This window comes from Trichoplusia ni, chromosome 26 (assembly GCF_003590095.1).
Source record: "Trichoplusia ni isolate ovarian cell line Hi5 chromosome 26, tn1, whole genome shotgun sequence".
NCBI classification, from domain to species: domain Eukaryota; kingdom Metazoa; phylum Arthropoda; class Insecta; order Lepidoptera; family Noctuidae; genus Trichoplusia; species Trichoplusia ni.
The window spans coordinates 1,056,076-1,079,175 of NC_039503.1; the positions used below are offsets into that span (position 1 = coordinate 1,056,076).

The 23,100-nt window shown below is 35.5% G+C and overlaps 1 protein-coding gene across 5 annotated transcripts in view; it reads right to left on the minus strand.

Moving 5' to 3' along the window:
- Positions 1 to 23,100, minus strand: part of LOC113505570 (heterogeneous nuclear ribonucleoprotein L) — a 396,434-nt gene that overhangs the window by 292,182 nt on the left and 81,152 nt on the right. The gene's annotated exons all lie outside the window — the stretch shown is intronic.

Genomic DNA, 23,100 nt, shown 5'->3' on the forward strand with positions numbered 1-23,100 from the left:
TATATACGCGGTCAAATTATTATTATAAGCTTTATAAATAAAAATGTAGAGTATATTTCTTTTATAATTGCGTGATTCAAGCCTAGGTTTAGCAATAAGATAAATATTATAACAAGCTGTTTTTCTTATTCATTTTAAACAATTTCAACTTTTGTACCAATATTATGGTAGTATTAAAACAAATGACACTCAATGACGAGACAAGAGCACGTCATTTATTTATTAAGAAATTTCATGATACTGCATCAAACATGACATTTAATTTTTGTGTCATTGTTTACTACGACAAACTATTAATCGATCACTCATTTTTATTTCATTACTTTGACGCAATATACATTTTTGTTTGGCTAACTCTTGATAATTTTTATTTATCTGACGCAAGTAGGTGTTAATCATTATCACTAAAATTACTTTAGAAAATAAACTAGCTGACCCAGCAAACGTTGTTTTGCCCAAATAAATTATTTCTAGTTGTCTGTATCTTTAACGCCAAATTATAAAAAAATAAAAACAAAAAATTTCGTCCAAAACATAAAATATGTTTTGTTAGTGTGAGCAACCCTTAACACTTGGGTTTGAAAAATAGATGTTAGTTGATTCTCATACGAATACGCATATCAAATTTGGTAAAAATCGGTCAAGCCGTTTTGGAGGAGTACGGTAACTAACATCGTTTGTTACTTCTTCATTCTCAAATGGTTAGACCAAAATTGACGACTATTAGTATAGACTTAGCCGATACCCTGATTTTGTCACTTTAGAGGAAAGTGTCTGTCTTCAGTAACCGATATCTAAGCAGAAGTCTAATTTTGAAAATTAAATCAGTTCAAAACAATTTCACAATAAAACTATACAATAAAACTATAAAAAAATATGCATTAATCATCGACTACAGATTTATTTATTCCCATCGATAAAACTATAAAATCTCGTTACAAATCGAACTTAGTATTCCGCCCGTGGACCGTTTCGACGGCTGTGAAAGTTAAGCGGTGCTCAAAACAGGCCTCTGGGATTTTATTTCGGTCTGCGGAGGTTTTAAATAGGGGTTGAGGAGTTAAGTAGGTAATTAAGACTGAGTGTATGTTAACTAAACAGTTTGTCTTTTGAACTCGGGTATTTAGATTTGAGTATTTCTGGAAGGATTTATGTTATAATACTTAGAACGGAGGAAAATATTCTCATGAGTACTTATTTTAATAGTCACGCATGTTCTGTTATCATCATTCAACAGTTATACGCGCAATGTCAAACCACGAATTAAAGATTTTTATCCAAATAAAAACAAAACAATACTCTATCCACAAAAATCTTAGGCCAATAATTTATTATCCATTCAAAAAAAATATCAAAAAGTTCAAGATTAAGAACCAGTAAAACAGCAATAATATTAATAAGCCACAGTAGTCAGTCTAAAACAGATATCTGTTTATTTTTAAACTAAATTCAGGAGCTTACTAAGACAATTCTTCGAAAGAGGTTGTTATATAAATAGAAACAAATGGGCCTAATGGCAAATCAAGGGGCTTAGCTAGGTTAGTTTTAACAAGTGACAGTCAGCCAGGATTGGAGTTAGGCTAAGTGACTTGTTAAAGTTTCTATATTTCTTTGAATTCCGCTTGACAATAAAATCATGATATCAAAGTGCGAAATTATATAATTATCTTTAAACAGTTATGTTTAATAAAGCGCGACGAAATAACCTTGAAATAAAACACGAGAATGATGAAATATATTTTCAATAATGTGAAATAGGTATCCCACATTATACGTATAAAACTCACTAATAAGCGCTCGACAAGAGGCTTGTTAGACAAAGGAAAGGCCACACAAAGGAATATACTTCACCTAACACAAATTAAATACAAATAAGTCGAGACAAATATCTGTGTAAACCGCAGAGTAAGCTCATGATTAAAAACCCAATTCGAATACTGAACTATTCGGGCGTCCCCGAAAAATGCGCGTGAGTAAATCGTCCGCATTTATATAATGATAAATCTTTGCAGTGCCTGTACCATGCTTCCGAGAAGCAAGCCACTTGTTATCGCAAAAGCGAGACGGCAATACAACAAGCGTAGCGTCATCTCGTTTCCACAACGAATATAAAACTTTAAGAGCTCGTAGTAAGCTCGTCATTCGCCAATCTAATAATAAAAACATTGTTGTCCAAGTGTTTGTGTTTTATAGATAGTATGACGGAGCTTATGAGTCATCTTCCCTCTTACTCACTCGTGGGTGTATCTCCGAATGCAATAAAACGTTTTTACAAGACAAGGTCGCGGAACGTCTTTTTTATTAAATGCAATTTGTAAAACATGATATATATACATTAAGTATCTAGTACATCAATAAAAATGAAATGACAAATCTTTCTAATTATTTATTTTATTTGTTTTGAAATACTTTTATCCGGTCGTACAATGAAACTATGTTTATTGCTGTTCTAGTTTCAACTGAGAGGACTCCAAGAGATTTTTCTTTTTTGCATTTCGTCGGATAATTTAGTTAATGCAATAATGTACTGTGAACATTTTGTTGATATTCCTAGGAACGAATTTCTCAACAGTTGTGGTAAAAAGTTTCTATAAAAACGAAGAGGAATCTCATTTCTCATTCAATCTAGACTTAGAACATAGACAAGAAGTCCATAAAGTCATCTCTGACGTCTACAAAAATGTCGAAAAATTACCTTTAAAAATATTAAGGTACCTATTTACCTAATATTCAAAGTAAATTAAAACCATCAGACATTGTAGACTAGCGTTGCCTCGTGTACGCAAAACCCGTCAGTAAAGACTGATTGACTGACACCAATTAAGGCGCCACTTTCAAAACTTTAATCCAAAGCAGTTCACTTGGCATTCATTCATTCATACAGTTCATTCGTTCAGCTCCAATTAAGAGTATTTTCAAGCAATCGTTTGTGGATTCAATATATTTCGTTGAGATTCGAAATGCGTTGTAAGTATTGCTTTAGGGACGCAAACTTGTAAAACACGAGTGTGATCTAATGATACATAGGTACCTAAACACTGATCGAAATAAATTAAATTATATATTTTAGCTGAACTTGCTTAAAGATATTTTAAGTCGTAAACATGTACAAACAGGACTGCCAGACTAACATCAACCAATAAATCAACGTAGCCTATTGCGGTTATTTGTCTGACAAAGGCCTTTCCAAAGTTGCCCCACAACACCCATACACATTTGCCACTGTAACCGCTAACATATGCTAACGTTTGGTTGTGACCAATAGTAATATCAAATATACTACAAAAAAGAAACAAATTACGTCATAAAACATTCAAACAAAATAAATACATAGGAATTCAGTCATTCTCAATTCAGGGGAAACATCAAAACAATTTCATGCCAAAGCCGTAGACACGAAACATGAAGACTAGAGTTTAAATAAAGGATAAACTCGTAATTACTTGGGCCATAAATTAAGTAAAGTCTGCCCCCGGGAGACGCCTGCCGTCACTAATTAAATTAGTTAAACTTTTAACAAAACAAACAATGGTACCGTTGTATTTTTGATCGGATTATTCTGTCTGAGTTTATGTAGATTTGTGGATTATATATAAGTCTTTAATAGTTAGGTGTAAATTACTGCTAAAACTGAAACAGTTTTTCACTGTCGAACGTTGTGATAGCTTTGTGGGACGATGTTCGGATTATTAAATGATGTAACGGTTTACTCACGCGTATTTATCGGGGTAGCTCGACTAGGGTAGTCGAACTGTTCGACTCGCGATCCCGCCGCGTCTGCTCATGATTGAGGACTCCGGTTGGGTCCGAAACTAGTCGGGCTACCCCGATAAATACGCGTGAGTAAACCGTTACATCATTTAATAATGAATCATTCTCACGACAGTTACTATCAAAAGATGTTCGGATTTGTATCAGATCCGAACGGAGGCAAGTACCAATGCAATTTTAAGATATATGACTTTCTTAAATATTATAATATTTCTTACCGAACTGGTCACTCGCGGCTCATGAGAGAGACAAGTAGAGGAAGAGTGGGAAGGCCTTTGCCCAGCAATGGGACATTACAGGCTAGTAATAATACATGTTATTGGCAAAAGTAAAAGAAAACATTGTGACGAATCAGTAACCCGCAATGAGCTACGTAGAGATAAATTCTTAAACCCAATATAAAAAGAGGCTTGCCAAGCAGTGTGACAATTATAGGATTAGCTTTCGAAATATTTTGGACGGTTTCTCCTGACTTGGAATAGCGGTTGATTGGCAGCGATTGTTAACTATCTATTCCATTTCCCGACAGTGGAACTGAGTTACAACTCGTATGTCTTTGGGAATCAAACACTCATGCAAGAAGGATACAAAAAAGCGACATACGTAAATGTGTTTTTCGCCTCTCAAGTCACTTGACATTTGAAGCTACTGGCGAGTTTTCTGTGCATTGTTCATAAGGTTGGTAAGTTACATTTTCTTTTGCACTACAAAATCTAAGCTCTCAACATGGAAAGGCAAATATTTTCATATCAAACTACGACCAACTTCCAGTGCCAACAAAATTCGTTAAAATTTTATATAGCGATCACTGAATTTGTTTTGACGGACGGTCGAACGCGTCGCGGCTTGTGGTGGATATAGCGACCACATCACGTTTCATACTTGTACTATGAGATCTAAACAAGAACTATCGAGTGTGGGAGCGAGACAGCACATAATACTGAGTATAGCGACGCCTCTTTTCTACAACAGCAGCAGTTCTGGTTGAAGCGTCGATAGTAAGAGTGCCGTACAGGGGATTGGAACAAATATTTACAATACATTTTTGTTGGACAACAGGCTATTGTGACAAAAACGTTGTTCGAAAAAGGATGTGTGGAAAACAGCGACGTGAAACGCTACGTTTAAATTGTTCTGACGAAAATATTTACGGTTGCGGAGGCAAGGTTCATCTGTACCTCTACCATGAGTTTTGAGCGACCGGGCTCGCTAGCGTCTGCGTAAAAAATATCTATGACAAAATGTGCAGCGCCCCTAGTGGTCACTTGACAAACTAAAATCGGTAGTATGAGTTGACAAATAAAACCTATCGAAACATTCAAAACGTCTTCGACAGCGAGTAGCGAGCGCGTAACGTTTTGCGGTGGTTTCTCTAAGAAAACGGTACCATGAGTCACAAATACGACAGATGGTATCGACAAATACCATTACGATTGTAGTTAAGTAACTCACTTGCTAAACAAGGTGTGAAACGGTATTCGGTTTATAGTAATTGTTTAGTTTTGAGTATTTCTTGTGAGAATCATGTCGGCAAGAAAGTATTTAAAATCAAGTAGCACTAGTTAAAAGTCAATTTACATTGAATACACGCTGTCACTTTTTTACAATGAAACATACATAAATTCTTTATTAAGGAAACGCTGGAAATAAGTAGCCTTCACAGTGGGCCCCACCCCAACCAATAGTTCATAATATTACATTATATTAAAATATACTGAATATTTTATGCTCTAAGAAGTTTAAAATTATTAGGATTATTCAAACACTAGCTGTAGCCCAGGACTCCGTCCACGTGGACTTCAGTTTATAGCGTTCGGTGGTTCCCGTTTCCATCAGGCTATCTGTCAAATTCAATACAATCGGTTCAGTAGGATTGGCGTGAAAGCGAGACAGACAGACAGAGAAATTTTCGCATTTATAATATTAATTTCAATAGATGCACAGTTTATCGGTATATGAAACAATTCAACAAAACTATCGCTATCCATCGCAAGACATAGGTACACCCCAAAGTTGCGCCACATAACCATTCCTAGGTACCCACGACACCGCTTTCAATTTAATAATGAAAAATTACTAAAACCCAAAAGAGCAAGAAGAAAAGTGTCTATCTATTTGTGATATCAAAAGAGTTCGTATATCTACATCAACCGCATAATTAAAAAAAAAACACTTTGCGAAACTTCAACGGCAAAGATGGCGACTTGAGCGGTTTGTTTTTTGCCATCGAAATTTAACGAAATTCTCCATAATCCGAAATCTGCGGATATATGTTGTCGACTCAAAATCAATATTTTTTTATGTTTTGTTATTCATATAAGGTTTCGATCGAGTTTACCGTAGTCCTGCATGAAATTAATAATGTAGATTTGAAGCTTTTTCGGGAATATATATCTTACTCTGTCTTTTAAGCAACGTTAGAAAGAAACAACTACATTAGGCGTGAAGTTAGGCACGTTCGACAACATGACAAGTATGACAACACGAATACTACAATAACAATCGAGCTCTCGATAGCGAGCGCGTCAAGGTTTTTTAAACTCATGGTATGAGTCCGATTGTAAACTATTCGAACCGCGTTTATACGCTATCGACTGTAGTAACGTCATTGACGTTTTCGATGGCAACTCATGGTAGAGGTACTGGACACTGGTGTGATAGAAAATTGTATTGTTTTTTTTTTTCCTAAAATTTTGCAAGCCATATTCTCTCCTGCCACTTACACAAATGATATAGCCGGTGTTATAAACATTTCTAAACACCAAGAAAGAATGTAGTTTTTACTGATACATAAATTAGAAGAACTATGAAAAAGTTCAAGTCTTTAGAAGGACTACAAAGATACAAATAAAACTGCAATATACAAGAAAAACGAGCATTCTCATCTCACCGCTTATGAACAAAGTGAATTCTTCCGCACGAATCAACTCTAAAGATAACCAATTGATAAACAGCTTCCTTTCCACGGGAGTGTTCTGTGGAATACAGATATTTGAGGAGAAGGTGGATATAGAATTGACACCAAGAGTGGACAATGTTAAGTTAGCTTTATATAAATTGCAATAGCGTGAAAAACATGATTGAAGAATAAGTTAAAATGAAAAGATCAAAATATCAACTTATTGCTTCTTCAAATAAAGGTTATCATTAGTATTTGTAAGTAGTAAATTTAAAACTGATTTTAAGGATATTTCGATATACAATAACGTAACAGCTATTTTCAAAGTAAAGTATTATTTAGTTAAGGGACTTTTTCACTGAAATTTTAAATGTCACATGCAAAACCTAATCCTGCTTTGTCAAGTCAACATTACAGAGACTATCATTTAAAATCGACTTTTCACATAAAAATCACTTCTATAATATACAGAAACATTTACAAACAACAAAATCACGTCAAAATTTAAATAGCTTCACCACGAATACATGCTATTGAATATTTAAATACGTATGCACGGTTGAAATCAACATTAAACGGTAATTAACAGTTGACCGACCTCTGAAGACCAATTAGGTGGTTATATTGATGTGTCAAAGGCTTCAATCAGGATATAATGGCTAAATGCTGCATGCTAACACAGGTAACGTAATTTACGAGGCTTGTACTAATCTAATAGTGTGTGTTGGGTATAGACGATGGACGTGGACTATGGTAGGATGTGATGTTTTATTTGTTAAGCCATAAGTAATTTATGATTTTGGATGAGCAATGAGGTAGGTAGGTAGAAAAATAATTGAATATGGCATTAACTTCTTTTGTTGGCAAGAAATTTTCAAGATGCCTCCTCACTCCATAAATTTTTGTCAAGGCTCTATGTCACGCCACCCTTCTTCTGATTTTTTAAGGATTTGGGCATTACAAAGTGAATACATCTCTAATATAATACATTTAATCAAATATTATGTGAAGGCAAAAAGAAAAGAGGTAGTACAATTATTGGAAAGACGTTTAGTTTCGGAGCACGTGACCTTTTAAAACTACAAGAAAATAATTAATTGCCTTTCGATATGCATCCAAGTAAAGATTCTGTAAACAATTATCGATTAAAAATATATTTTAACAAAACACTACTGATTAAACGTGCTTTATCAGCCTTCAAAAAACAAACAAAACGTTAATGTTTACGAAAAATGACAATAAAAGAAACCAGGTCAAAAATATCAGGAAAACGCCGGCGATTCGCACGTAAACGAATATCCTTTGCCTTACTTTGTCTGTACACATTATACATAAGCCAAAGAATATTCTCTACTAAAAACTTTACCGAGAAGGAAAATGAGGGTATTATTAAAGGAATGCTTACATGTAGAGTCGGGACACGTATACGGATATCCGTGAAGAAATAATCAAAAATGTATATCATAACGAAGGATGAACGAATATAGGAAACTAATGATTTGTTTGCCTACTTGTAAAGACTATGAAAATGATCGGAACATTCGAGATTTTTGTGAAATTGAAACGTTTAGTATATAAAAACCTAAATACAAACATATATAAAAAAATATACTAACGGAATTAAAATAGCTTAAACTTTACTCCTAATTCCGATCGATGTTAATATTGATGTCAATCCACGATTTAAAAAAAATGTACCTACTAAATATGTATCATAAATACAATTATAAAACACGACATTAAAACATTGCTACAAAAAAACAGTAAGTTAAAACAACAAACTCCTTCGAAAACATATAGAAAACAACAGCACAGCAAACAGTAACTTTACAACAACAAATCCGGATATATCCGGACATATCTATGCTTTACTTCCAAACATCTGCACGTCCCACCCGGGTGTAACCGTTAGATGGAAATGTTCGACTTTTAAACCGGACCGGTAATAAATGATGTCCGACCGATAAACGTGACCGGATATCCGACTTCTTGCCATTATCGACAACTTTGAGGAAACTAAATTGAATTTTAAAGAAAATGTTCTTTCGTGTATTTGTTGGAGTTATTGGGTTTTTTGTTGTGTTAGCGAAGGGGGAAGCCTTGTAACTGAATGAACGAATTATTTGTAAACAACTCAATTTTGTAAACGCTTGCGTACTCCGTAGGACATCATAGATGGTCGGATATTTTCTAAGGACTGCATATGATTTTTCGTTAAAAGAGATTTTTCATTTTTTTTTAAGAAACCTTGATTCTTTCAGAAATTAAAATCATGATTTCATCATTCTGTCTTCTTCTCGAACGAAAATTCCCTATATGGTAAGAGAACAAATAATTGAAATAAAGTTCACGCTCAGCTTGGTCTACATACACACATAATACAATATGAATGCACAAGTTTCCTAGATCCGGCTATTGTTTTGATAAATACAAGCATTATATTCATAACAGACATCTAGATCATAATACAATGACTGATAGACATTATTGTTGAAAACATAAATCGTGAGATATTTTCTTTGACTTTTTTTTAAACGACTCCCGCACTAAGGAATTTAATCCTTGTGTCGCAGGGGATTTTACAAACTTACAAATCACATGCACAAAGACACCCAGACTCAGGACAAGCATTCGTGGATCACACAAATACTTGTGCAGTGGTTTTGGCGAGGTGACCTCAACCACTCGGCTATCCGTATAGTCAAAAAACAAATTTGTGTGCGGCCTCTTGTATTACAAAGATCAGCTGACTGTAGAGATTACCTCTACACTTTTACCTATAATGTTAGTATGTAATAGATTTACCAATAACCTCTTCCCTTTTTTTATTGCCAAAATACTAACAACCTTCAAACCTCCACATGGGAACTTTTTGGGTATTTGCACAGGCATAACAGGAATAGCTTAGGGTTGTCACCAGCGCCGTTGTGGGCAATTTTAAAACCGCTGCAGCGGGCAATATTTCACAGCTAGGAATTTAATATCAGTACATGTTTTTCGTGTTCACCGCGTTGATTTAGAACGTTTTGTCGCGTATCAGATGACACATCGAGAGAACTACGTGTTCAGTGCAATTCAGACCAATATTATTGTTGTACTGTTGTCTTTTGTAACGTTATTTATTTGGTGAACATGGAGGATTGTATGGATTCGTATTGTCAAGCGATTGGTTAGAAATACAACCGAATAAAGCGTTTAGATACGTTGGAGCTTTGTTAAAGAAAATATGTTTTGGAGATGAGTAAAAATACAATCCAAATTGTTTTAAACGAACACAACGTTGTCATTAAACATGGTCAATACTCATACTTAAGATAACAGAGACAGACGTTCTGAAAGAAAATAAAAATTACACCTAATTCGACATATTACCCAGATCTATAACTTAAAAAGACACAAATATAACAATAGATAAATATATATGGTTCTTATTGTTTTCTTAACCTATAATCTCCTTGACTATTTTTTCTTTTCATAAACCACTACAGACTATTTTAAGTGATAAAACAATATTAGCTCGACACGGAATCGAATAACATTCTCGCTCGCTTTCAATCTCATCGCACTACTGTCAATAAAAAAAAATAAACAGAATCCCTCTACGCCAGTTTCCCTTATCAGTGCCACGCACACTGCGCAAACATTATACAGTTGAAATCACAGAATTCAATGTGCTAGAAATGGGTTTTGAAATGAAAAATCATGGACCATTGTAGTGTTTTAAAGCCATAAATTAATTGTGATTTTGTTTGCGATTAACCTACGAACGTATGTGCGAATGGATTAATGAACCACCAGAAACAAATTAATCACTGAGTATGTCTTTGTGTTATTTCAATGTTGTTGGACAACCCCGTGACACAAAAAAATACGAAGATAAAGTTGATTGGGTAGATAGAAATGCAGAACTAACTTCAAAAATTCAGCAGTTTTTAATTTTAAACCTTCTAGAAATTATTGTTATATTACCTATCAAATACAAAAAAATACGCTTGCAGATTGCCAGAAAAAGGGACTTGTATTAAATACCACTTCCAGTAAACATAATTCACTGTCGCAAACGAAAATAACTGTTAAAAATACTGGTTTTATCGCACCCTCCTGTATAGGGCATTGATAAAGCCCCGTGAAAATAAAATACAAATAAAGCAGTTCAACAGATCTCACCTCCTATATTGATAGAGATGAGATTCGGGATTCGAAGTTGCTTTTGAAGATTTATAAGAGGTGGCTGTGAAAATATATGGCTTCATATTAATTGTTTGTAGCAGACGTATAGGAAAATATGAGTATGTTGACTGCATTGATCTTTTTAGTTCCCATCATGTTATCTATTATTTTCTAAATACTAATAAGGTTCTTTAGGCCTGCTAGCTAACTATTAGGTATCTTGATTCGTAATGGCTTTTTTTCCTAGAACTGTAAATTTTCATGATATACTGAAGACTTAATCCCGTCAGGAGTGAATATTTTTTTAATCACATTGAATCTACGCTCGACCGATAGCTAAGGACGCTGATAACAGTCGATCTTGGTTAAATTAGATAGCGACTTTTCAGGTTACAATCGAGTACCAAATCAAAATCAAGTATAGAACTGGAACAGTGAAAAGTAATCGTTAATTGAGACCTATATTCTTTTTTTTTTGTAAATTTCTATATGTAATAAATAATACAATACGACAAAGATTCAATAAACTCGTACATAGTAAACAGCTTGAAAAACAATAACATAAAAAAAACAAGTCGGTCAATCCGTCTTCATCAATACTGTGCACCAGTAAAATAGGAATAAATAAACATACAACATGTAGTAAGCTATATCATAAACGACTAGCGGCCATAAGTGAAAATTATCGTTGCACTCAACTGTTTACGAGTTCACTTTATGTTCACTGTAAATATAAGTGGAGAGTTTAGGTTTTAATCTCATTTTATGTTGCGTTTTGTTGAGGATGGTTTAGTTTGGTTTTAATAATTCCTAGGTTTCTTTAGACTTTACTCTTAATGCGCAGCATACTGTGGAACTTCGTTCAGCTTGGGCAGGATAACGCCAGACTCTCGTTGCGGGGATCTATTAATCCTATAGAAGCCTCATTGGTTGGAAGTGAGGGATCATCGAGCGCTGTAGCTGAATTCAGCGAAGACGTGATGACACTCAAAGAAGATGCGGTAACGAAGCGGGACCTTACGACCACTCTCCTAATCTATGCTCTATGTATCAGAGCTGGAAGATTGACTGAGAATGCCCTCCATCAGCCACTATAAATAGCCTTCGGCGGTAGAAGCGGGGAAGTCTGCTGCCTTAACTTGAAGATCAAAGGCGGCATGCGCAGTACTTCTGTGTGCCTCTCTATTAGCAGAGGGAAAACCAACTCCCATTTAAGGTTGCGGCTCCTAGAAAGAAGCGTCTCTGCATAGGATCGCGGTAGTTTTCCGGGCCGGATTCGCACAGGTAGAGAAAGGTTTCTCTACTCTCAGAAGTTATATTATTATGGTTGTAGAAACGTGACAGATCAATGCACGGGGTAGAGCGGTATCTCTCTTACACACTGGTATTGATACCACTTTAAGACTATGCTTACCCCAGATTACTAGGTACGCCGTAATTACTACGCGTAGTCGCTTTCTCTCCCCGTAGTATATAATTAGCCCTAAGTAAGCGTAAGTGGTCATAAATCAGATTAATATAACACTGTTTTAGTTGCTGTTAATTCAAAACCTATAGCAAGGTACACGGATATGTGACACGAACATTATGTCTACATTAATGTAAAACACAAAATGTCGATTGAAAATCCACAATCTAAGACAAATAAAAATACACACAAAGTCAATATAATCGATCAATAAACTCCCAAACGACCTTGCACTAATTAATAACCAAACTAATTAAATTAATAAAATAAATAAGTCATAAACTTTTAGTAACCACATCACCCATCATAGTTACGATGTTTAAAAAAACTGTAAAGAATGATTAAAACGAGTTTTATGTGTCGTTAAACTGAGATTGTGGGTACAGCGTGATCTATTTCTGACGTTCACGAAACAAGTGTAGGGTATGAGTTACGTTTTAATACATGTACGTTAATGTATTAAAAAGATAGTGATAATATGTCCTATATACAACAAGTAAAGGTTTCAAATAAAGTCATTTTTTAATACGGTTTCGTATACAAAGGGTAATAGAGGAAACCTAGGCTCAGCTGTCCGTCTGTCACGGCTGTATCTTATAAACCATGATAGGTAGACAGAGGAAGTGCAGGCAAAACAACAATAAAAATCAACATTAAGCAGCCTAAACTTGCTAGATGATCAAACCTCGTTAGACTCTAAATTAACATTCTTATTCTAAAAGAATTCGTTAGAAATTTATTTAATATATTTAATATATTTGCAGTCTAACTATATCACGCAATTGCGAAATAAAATAACTTACCATTTTGCCCTATAAATGTTTGAAAATATTAACTGAAATTATTGAATAATATGTTGCACGTAGAACACAAATAAAATAAAAAGGAATGTTTAAGTAATTTTCACGTGCACGAATGAATGACGCAGAGAATATTCAATGAACTCTTCAATGCCATCCAATCAAGGACACGTTAACAATATTAAAAAGGAGTTTATTATTTATTGAATAATTGAAGTTAAATGGTTGCGCGTTAAGAAAAAAAATCACACTAAACTGACATTGGCATTATAACATCATCATCACCGCCCTAGCCTTTTCCCAACTATGTTGGCTTCTAGTTGTCTACCAGTATTTTACGAGGAACGACAACAACTGACTTCCTTAAGCTAGCTGACTTCCTCAACCCAGTTACCTCAGCAATACGATACCCCCTATAATAGTAAGAGTGGTTGTCAGACTTTCTAGCTTCTGACAATGCCTAACAACTGTCAAGGATGTATGAATATGCCCGGACCCACAATGTAACATGCCTTTGGAAACACGGAGGAACTCGTTACGACAAAGATGGTCACCCATCTACAGACCGGCTGGTCAGCGGTGCTTAACCTGTGGTCGATCAACTTGTGCAGTTATATCTCATCCACGAGCTCCTCATAGAGCATTTGCTTAATAACTGTCAAAATATGTAATTTTCTTAGATATAATCAACAGACTTAGGGCAAGGAGACTAAAGACGAAGACTTTTTAAGGATATCGACTGTTAATCACCCTAACCCATTTGGATAAAATCAAAAGTGTTAATCGTCTTTTTCAATGACTAATAACCATTTTGCGAATACCTGTCCATTGTACACGTGAGTTTAGTCGACCATATGACAGTATCTTAGTTCTAGTTAAACTCACAATATTAAGGTATCTAATACTGTCGCTAAGGTTAATAAAGCACGTCCATCCCGTCTAGAATTGTATCCGTATCTGTAGAGTTACAATAAGAGACGCTCTCTGCACTGGTGTGGCACGTGTCTCAACATTTTACACGTGTCGCTAAACATACTCGTGTATCTGTGGCGATATCATATTTGTAGTTACAGATTTCGTTTGAGCGTCAAATACATATGTTTTTAAGGTTTTAAAACTACGACGCAAAAGAGAGGTGGTATTAGTTTGAAGTTTCTGTTTGTCTGTGACATCATAGCTCCGCGGCGGATTGAGCGTTTTTATTTTGTGTTTGACATAGACATGTTTGATAAAAATTGGTGCCATTTAAGTTTTTTCTGTCGGCGGTTAATACTTTTCTTTCTAGTTACTTTTCTAGTTAATTAAAGCAGTGTTTAAATGTTTATAAATGTAATCCATCGCTTAAGGTAGATTTCGCTATGATTTTTTCTATTGGAAAATCATTTTAGTTTTATTTTTGCAAAAAGAAAATACTATAGTATGGTGAATATTTTTAATGATTTCAACTGAAAAAAAACTCACAGGTCGATCAATGAGTTAAGTGCCATCCGAGAGACAAGAGTGAGATTCCTAACTAGCTAAGCATTACAAATACAATTGCCTGTCACAAAAACATTGTATTGATACAACTTTTCCCACGCATCGCACAAACAATATTGTTACATTATTGTAATAATAATAAAAAGCGTGTGAGCTCGTCTAACAATACAAACACAATGATACAGCTATTCAGACTGAAACTGCATCTGTTTTTAAAAGAGAAAGTAGGTGTAATTAGGTGTCTATAAGAACAATAGCAAAATAATCATATGCGCAATTCGACCACCACGATTCGATGCACCACGTCGAATTGCAAATTTATGAATACCATATTTTTCTTTTTCTTTTGAAAAACGACTCCCACATTAAAAAAATATAATCCGTGTGTCGCGAGAGGTTCTTTCAAACATTCAAGTCTCATGCACTAAGACAACCAGACTCAGGATACTACACGGGGATCGAACCCGCGACACGTCCCGCACAGTGCTTTGTTGTGGTGACTTGAAGTCACAGCCACTCAGCTATCTCATGATCACAGATAATCACGTTGATGAAACTTATGTAGTACTAGCTTGTGCCCGCGACTTCGTCCGCGTGGAATAGTGACTTCCGGCAGAAAAGTATAGATAGCTGTGTCCGCGACTCCGTCAGCGTGTAACTCCTTGTGTATTAAGTTAATGTATTGGTAATATTTATTATTATTATTTATATTGGTAATATTGTTTAGATCACGTTCACATAAGGCTTAACCCTTTATAAGACACAGAACTTAAAAATATTTATAGCTTTTAAACTTTATAATAATGTGTTAAGGTTCAAATTCTGGTGGCAATATAAGTACCACTGCCTTATAAAGGTAAGGTAAAGGTACCTATAAAACGAAAATACTTTAGTGCAAAGCTTCCGGGTAAACTATATTGAAAGTTGACCCGTCCGGCACGTGAACATAAAGACTTTTAGAACTGCTAACACGGGAAAGAGCAACATACAACTGACCATGTGAGAAACAACTGACACTGAGATCTACTCCAGCAACACGAAAAGTCTGCCCTTGAGCCTTGTTAATTGTCATTGCATAACACACTGATACTGGGAATTGCGTCCTTTTAAATTGGAATGGAAAATTATTTGGTATTAAGGGTATTCTGGGAATAAAGACGGTTTCTCCTGCACCGCACCCTGTTAAAATTTGAGCCTCGATTATATTTTGTTGCAACTGGGTTACTTTTAGTCGAGTTCCATTGCAAAGTTGTGGTGGTTTTAAATTTCGGAGCATAATAATCGGTATCCCAATTTTTAAACAAATTTCATGAGAGGGAAGTCCGGGCATATTTAAATAATTTAAAAATTCTATCGGGTAATTAGTGGCTTCTTGTTCATCGACCATTCTATTTATTGATCTATAAACTTTGCTTTCCCCCTGTATATTCGACAGTATTTTGTTATTGATCTCAGATGCCTGGTCATTGCGAGGAGTTAAAATAGATCTTTCGCATAGCCAAGAATTGTCCCTATTTAATATATTTGTTACGTCACCGTAAACCGACGATATAAGATGTGGTTGAGATTGCACCATACAACATAATTCAGGCGTCAGTATAAGTTTTCCTTGGTGTAGTTGTGGATAGGTACCTTCACCAATCTTTAATAATGTGTCAGAAAATTGACTATCATCCGGGTTATCTCCAGTTCTCACTCGCATATTTATAGTCAAATGCACCGATTGTATATCTCGCCATAAATAAGAGCTTTTCAGGCAAGCCCTAACCTCATCAGCTCGGGTTCCCCGTGGTATTACCGGTAAGGTTTGTCGGAAATCACCACAAAATAAAACCGTGATACCGCCCATTGGTCGATCATTTTGTCTTATATCCCTTAAAGTTCTGTCTACCGCTTCTACTCCTTTTCGATGGGCCATCGTACATTCATCCCATATGATTAAACTACACTCGCGTAATACCTTAGCTTTGTCGCTATTTCTTGAAATACTACAGGTTGGATTTTCCGTGCGATCTAAATCAATTGGTATTTTAAACATACTGTGAGCAGTTTTACCTCCTGGTAGCAATGTTGCAGCTATCTCTGATGAAGCTACGGCAAGAGCAATTTTACGCTGATTTCGAACATAAGCCAATATTAATTTAGTCAAAAAGGTTTTTCCAGTTCCTCCAGGTGCATCTAAAAACCATATTGTTCCCAAATTATTTTGAACACTATTGCACACGCGGTCATAAACTGAACGTTGTTCTGCAGTCATCATTGGGACACCGTTTTCTAATGTTGTCAGCAGTTCCGTTAAATTGTAACCAATCTCTGCGGAATATTCCCTATTAGTTACCTCTCCGACTGAGGTTGGTGTTGGCAAACCATATTCACAGAGTGATTTACCGCCTACTGCTGTTAAGTCATCCTGAAGAGCTAATAAGCACTGATTTATGGCAAGATCACGGAAATTATCATTAGTTGTGCCTTTATCATTGTTAGGTATATTTCTAAGAAAGTCTTCTGAAAATTTTTCTTTATATTTTTCCCATAATGTTACAGCATCTGACAAATTACAAAATGTGAGTAATGTTACAAATAAATGGCGTAACCGTCGTGGATTATCACTAACACAGGATTCTGCTAAAGCGTCATCCCAATGCTGATCATTTTCAAGCAAATGACGCGCTTGGCAAGCTGCTTGATAAGTGGGATAAACAACATCGTCTACTTTTCTCAAATCTATAAATGAGGTTGGTCCTCGCACGGTATGTAATAATAATCGCAAATAGAAACACTCAGCGTTGTTAGGATGAACGGTGTACACTCTACCAAGAACATGTTCTTTAAAAATACCTGACTCGCCATCTACAGGCCTGCCACGGCGTCTTCGATTAAAGACACCCCGTTGCTTATCGTAGGTATAATACGATGGAACTTCCTCATACAAAAGAGATTTTGCAAAATCATCAGTTTGGCAAAGTCGAAAGAATGCTAATAAACTTGTTTGTCTAGGGTTCTCTAACCGTTCTGTGACATTTTCGGCGTTGAAATATATACGTTGGCCGCCTTCAAGATGAACATCCAGATGAGTCACAGGTGGATATCTTTCGTGAATGTTGAAACTTAAGATCCGCCACACAGCTTCTGAAGAACTTATATATCTGCCTGACTGAAATCTTGTAACTTCATCATGTTCATTTCTCAAAGCAAATGTAGCTTGGTCACTGCCCTTATTAATATACTTACAAATATATTTTATTGACTCTACACTATTACACATTTCAACATTTATGTGAGCTTGAAATGCTCTGGACAACACAGGAGAATACGGAACGACCCACCTATTATCTAAAGTAACTTGTTGTCCAGACACTCGCTTTTCAACAGTAAAACCATCATTATCTCTTGAACGGCGACGATATAATGGGTATCCATCATGTCCTGTTACAGTGCCATCCACTAAGGCTTTTGGATATCTTTTAGTGCAACGACCGTCTTGCATGCAAGGAGAATTCCCGTTAAACGAACCACATGGACCATGTATCATATGAGTTTTAACAATGTCGTATAACACGGGATCTGCAATCGGACTTGGAATTTCAGCACTGATTAAACTGTCTACATCATTAGGTCGAACCTTATCTTTTAACCAAAGCAGGATATGTGCGTGAGGTAAGCCGCGTTTTTGCCATTCAATACTATACATATAACACAATACTTCTCCAAAAATTTTATCTTTGGTAAGTAGATCTATCATTGATTTTAATTTTAAATGAAAAACTCTTGCTATGATATCATGGCGGTCATGCGGTGCTTGACCCTCAAGAAGCTCCCGAGTAATTTCATCCCACTTAGGATTGGTAGTTACAGTAATAAATAAGTCGGGACGTCCATATTTTCTTACGTAACAAAAAGCATCTTGAGTACGTTCGTGCATGTATCGTGGACCACCAGTAAAAGAAGAGGGCAAAATAACTAAACGACCCATATTCACCGTATCGTTATCTTGCTGCATGGCGTCGCGAAGGTGCACGTATTCTTCAGCGCGCAGCTGCCTTTGATTAGATCGTATATAAACTAATCTTTCGGTTTCAATTTTTGCGTACATGTCTACAATAAACTGATTGAATAAGCCACGAAAACGTTGAAAGTATACAAACCTATTCCGTCTTACTTGCAAGTGGTAACAGTAAAATTGAAGGCATGAAATCTTTTTATTATAATTAGGTGCGCCTGTACGCGGATCAGTTTGGTATAAAGCAAAATTATAACCATCTTCCCCTCGACAGTATATCAAAGGATATTGCAAACTGTCGTAAGCCCTGTGGGTTTCATAAATACGTTGCAAACGATTATCTCTGGAACGGATAACGATATCACGCCTATCACATTCCTGGTCGACCAATACCACAGCAACTTCATTCGTGGATGGAGCATTATAACGCCCAGGGTGTTCCTGAGTTGGACGCCTATCGGCATTTATAACAATTTTATAATTGTTATCATCATCTCGAGGAAGAGCTTCTAATGCCGATTTAAAACTGCATACATACGAATTAACCTGATGCAACATGTTCTGAAGTTGTGATATGAGTTCAGTATTTAAATTCGGGAAATATTGATTTCTTATATTCGACTGTTCGTTGTAGTCGGATACAAAATATATTTGAAGAAACTTAGGTTGGTTTTCAGGCAAAAGGGATCCTATCAAATGGTAAACCTGACCTTGTATCTTAAAAGTAGGCATGAAATGACCTTCTGAGATTTGTTGAGCGCCAAAGGATGTCATTTGAAATGCACTATTATAAGTGCGAATATTATCTAAAAACTGTTTAGATTGTATATGTTCCCCTAAAAGTAGTGATTTCAAAGGTTCCGGTGGGTCTTCGAATGAAGGCAAATTTATTTTACCTGTAGAACAACAGAAACCAGCTGACTCCTTACTCCACTTTGAAGCATTACAAAAACGACATACCACGTTCATATCGCCTATTACAGAAGATGATCCATAATCAATTGTGAGGTTATAAGCAAACCCACTTTTATATTTGTCGGACCAAGCCACCGAATTTCTAGATTGATCTTCTATGTGTACATCTAAGTTATTAAGGCTATGTCGAAATCTGTCTGCAGTAAGACGGGCCTCTCGCTGTTCGTCCGTTTCAAGAGACCGAATATTTTCGATTCTTAATCTTTCATTAGACAAACTTACTGATCGTTCTTGTCTCAAAGAATTATAATATTCGCGTACCGACTCTAGTCGTTGTTCATGCTCATGTGCGTCTTCGAGAGATCGAATAACATTATGGTGCACCCTATCATTTGTCAAACGGTCTTCATATTGAGTTAAAGTTTCAGATTCTCGAGATAAAATATGACGTTCGCTGTCAGCTGTGAGACGCAATTCCCTCTCAGTGTAGTTTTCTGACTCGCGAGACAATATATGACGTTCGCGGTCAGCTGTGAGACGCAATTCCCTCTCAGTGTAGGTTTCTGACTCGCGAGACAATATATGACGTTCGCGGTCAGCTGTGAGACGCAATTCCCTCTCAGTGTAGGTTTCTGACTCGCGAGACAATATATGACGTTCGCGGTCAGCTGTGAGACGCAATTCCCTCTCAGTGTAGGTTTCTGACTCGCGAGACAATATATGACGTTCGCGGTCAGCTGTGAGACGCAATTCTCTGTCAGTGAAGGTTTCTGACTCGCGAGACAATATATGACGTTCGCGGTCAGCTGTGAGACGCAATTCCCTCTCAGTGTAGGTTTCTGACTCGCGAGACAATGTATGCCGTTCGCGGTCAGCAGTGAGACGCAATTCTCGTTGTGACGCAGTTTCAGCATCTCGGGATAACACATGTTGTTCTCGGTCAATGGTAAGCCTCAGCTCTCGTTGAGAAGAGCTTTGAGACGCCCGTGATGTAGCTCGTCTCGCTCTGTCAGCTGCTAATCGCATCTCTCTCTCTGGAGAGCTTTCATTGGCTCGAGAGGTTGAGGCACTAACTCTCATAGAGTTTAACCGATGTGCTCTTTCCTCTGCCGATTCTTGAGAACGCGCATTTCTCATCCTTTTAGCATCTCTCGAATTTCGAGATAAAGATGGTCGTTTTTTAGGTGGCATTGTGTATTTTTAATCGACGGTAACTGAAGCTACCTTACACTTACAATTATATATAGTTATTATGTAATAATTACGAAAATAAACTATTAATATAATAAAACACTACCAATTACGAAAATAAACTATTAATACAATTAAACACTACCAAAATAACTAATATAATAATAACGAAAATAAACTATTAATATAATTAAACACTACCAATTACGAAAATAAACTATTAATTTAATTAAACACTACCAATTACGAAAATAAACTAATAATTTAATTAAACACTACCAAATTACGAAAATAAACTATTAATACAATTAAACACTACCAAAATAAATAATATAAAAATTACGAAAATAAACTATTAATATAATTAAACACTACCAATTACGAAAATAAACTATTAATACAATTAAACACTACCAAAATAACTAATAGGTGTACCTACTACTAATACTATTAATCTAATACCTATTATATAAACTAACAACAAAACAATTCTAAAAATAAACTATTCAAAGACTAAAAGTCGTGCTGATAAGCACGGTTTGCAAATAACAATTATTGATTGTCAATAAGGTCGAACAGTCTGAACGTCTATTCGCATCAACAGCCAAATATTGTATGACGCTCGAGCGCGGACCCCCCGCCTTTTTATACCTCCCGCCACGACGCGCGTCGAGCGCGGCAACCGATACACAAAAATAATCCTTATAGCATGACTCTGTATTCACGCGCGATTTCTTATTATTTCATGTATAACTTTGGTGTTTCTACACCGATTTACATGATTCTTTTTTTATTGAATAGGTAATAATGTTAACTTTTTTAATTGGGGATGAGTGATAGTGTTGTAAACGTTAGAGTAGACGAATACAATCAGAAATCTCCGAATTGCTAAGCTATCGGGAGTTTCACGTGTTATTGTGAGTCAACCATAAAAGTTAGACATATGCTGTCGAGGAATATTTTTTATATAATTTTAGGGAGAATATTTCCGTAATACATGATTTCTATGTAGCTTTAACCTATAAGCCTGCACACGTGACGGAAGCTTAAAAAATGGAGTAACTTACCCCGTTTTCCCAATATTTCCCTTCACTGCTCTGCTCCTATTGGTCGTAGCGTAATGAAAAGTATACTATAACCTGCCCAAGAGTATGAAGAATAATTGTGCCAAATTTCGTTAAAATCCGTCGAGTAGTTTTTGTTTCTATAACGAATATACAGACAGACAGACAGACAGACAGACAGACAGACAGACAGACAAAAATTTTACTGATTGCATTTTTGGCATCAGTAGCGATCCCTAACCACCCCTTGATAGTTATTTTTTAAATATATTTTATGTACAGAATTGACCTCTCTACAGATTTATTATAAGTATAGATGTAAATAAAAGGGTTTTTATTCTTTAGGCTATACTATGGCCTATACCTATGGGCTATACCTATGGACCATTTCAACAATATATAATATTCTTCCAAGTTTAATTACTTTAAAACATACCTTATTTATCTGTAACTAATAAAAGCCGGTATTTGACCTTACCACATGTTGACTTTTATTATAGAAATCGGAAACAGAAGGTGGATAGAAGTCACAAAGGAAATAAGGAACTAAACTAAAAGTTTTATAACTCGTAAACCAGAGTTTTGTGACACCAATATATAGCGTGTTCTATTTATTTATTTAGTTTTCTAAACTTGATATATTTTATATCTTTTTTATGTCTACCTGCCCGGAAGTACAAAGGTCAAGATATGTTTAAGTAACTTGCTATGTAATAATTTAAGAACCGTTCACTCACGCGAAACTAGTCGGACGATCCCAACAAACAAGCGCAAGAAAACCGTAGAAACATTTAAGTAAATTTTTATAATAACTATCGTGGGACTGATTCATTATTAAGTCATGTAACCGTTACATCATTTAATAATTTAAGTAAATTATTTTTAAGTCCATTATAAGTTTTGATTTACATAACTTTTAGAGAATAATAAAACCTTTTATGGTTATGTTTGATTCTGAAACTACAATTGTTTATGTACGTTTGTCTAATATTAAAAAAGAAGCAAGAAATACAGTATAAATCGACCAACAATGCAGGAAAAATATACGACCATATTTAACTAAACCATTTGAAATATAGTGTTTTTCTTCCGAAATATTCAAGAAGATAGACAATATCCAGTATCACAGTCAATTTTTTGTTTCTTCTATTTGTTGTAAAAACAACACGCTGTAGACATAAATAAAAATACATTTTATTTGGGCTAGGACCATCTTATCTGTCGCATAAAGGGAATCCCTTTACGTATAGCCATTTTATATAAAATAATGCGAAGTACACACGATACGTTGTCGTGTTGAAGGATTTCTCTCGTACAATTTATGTTTGATTACTTACATTGGT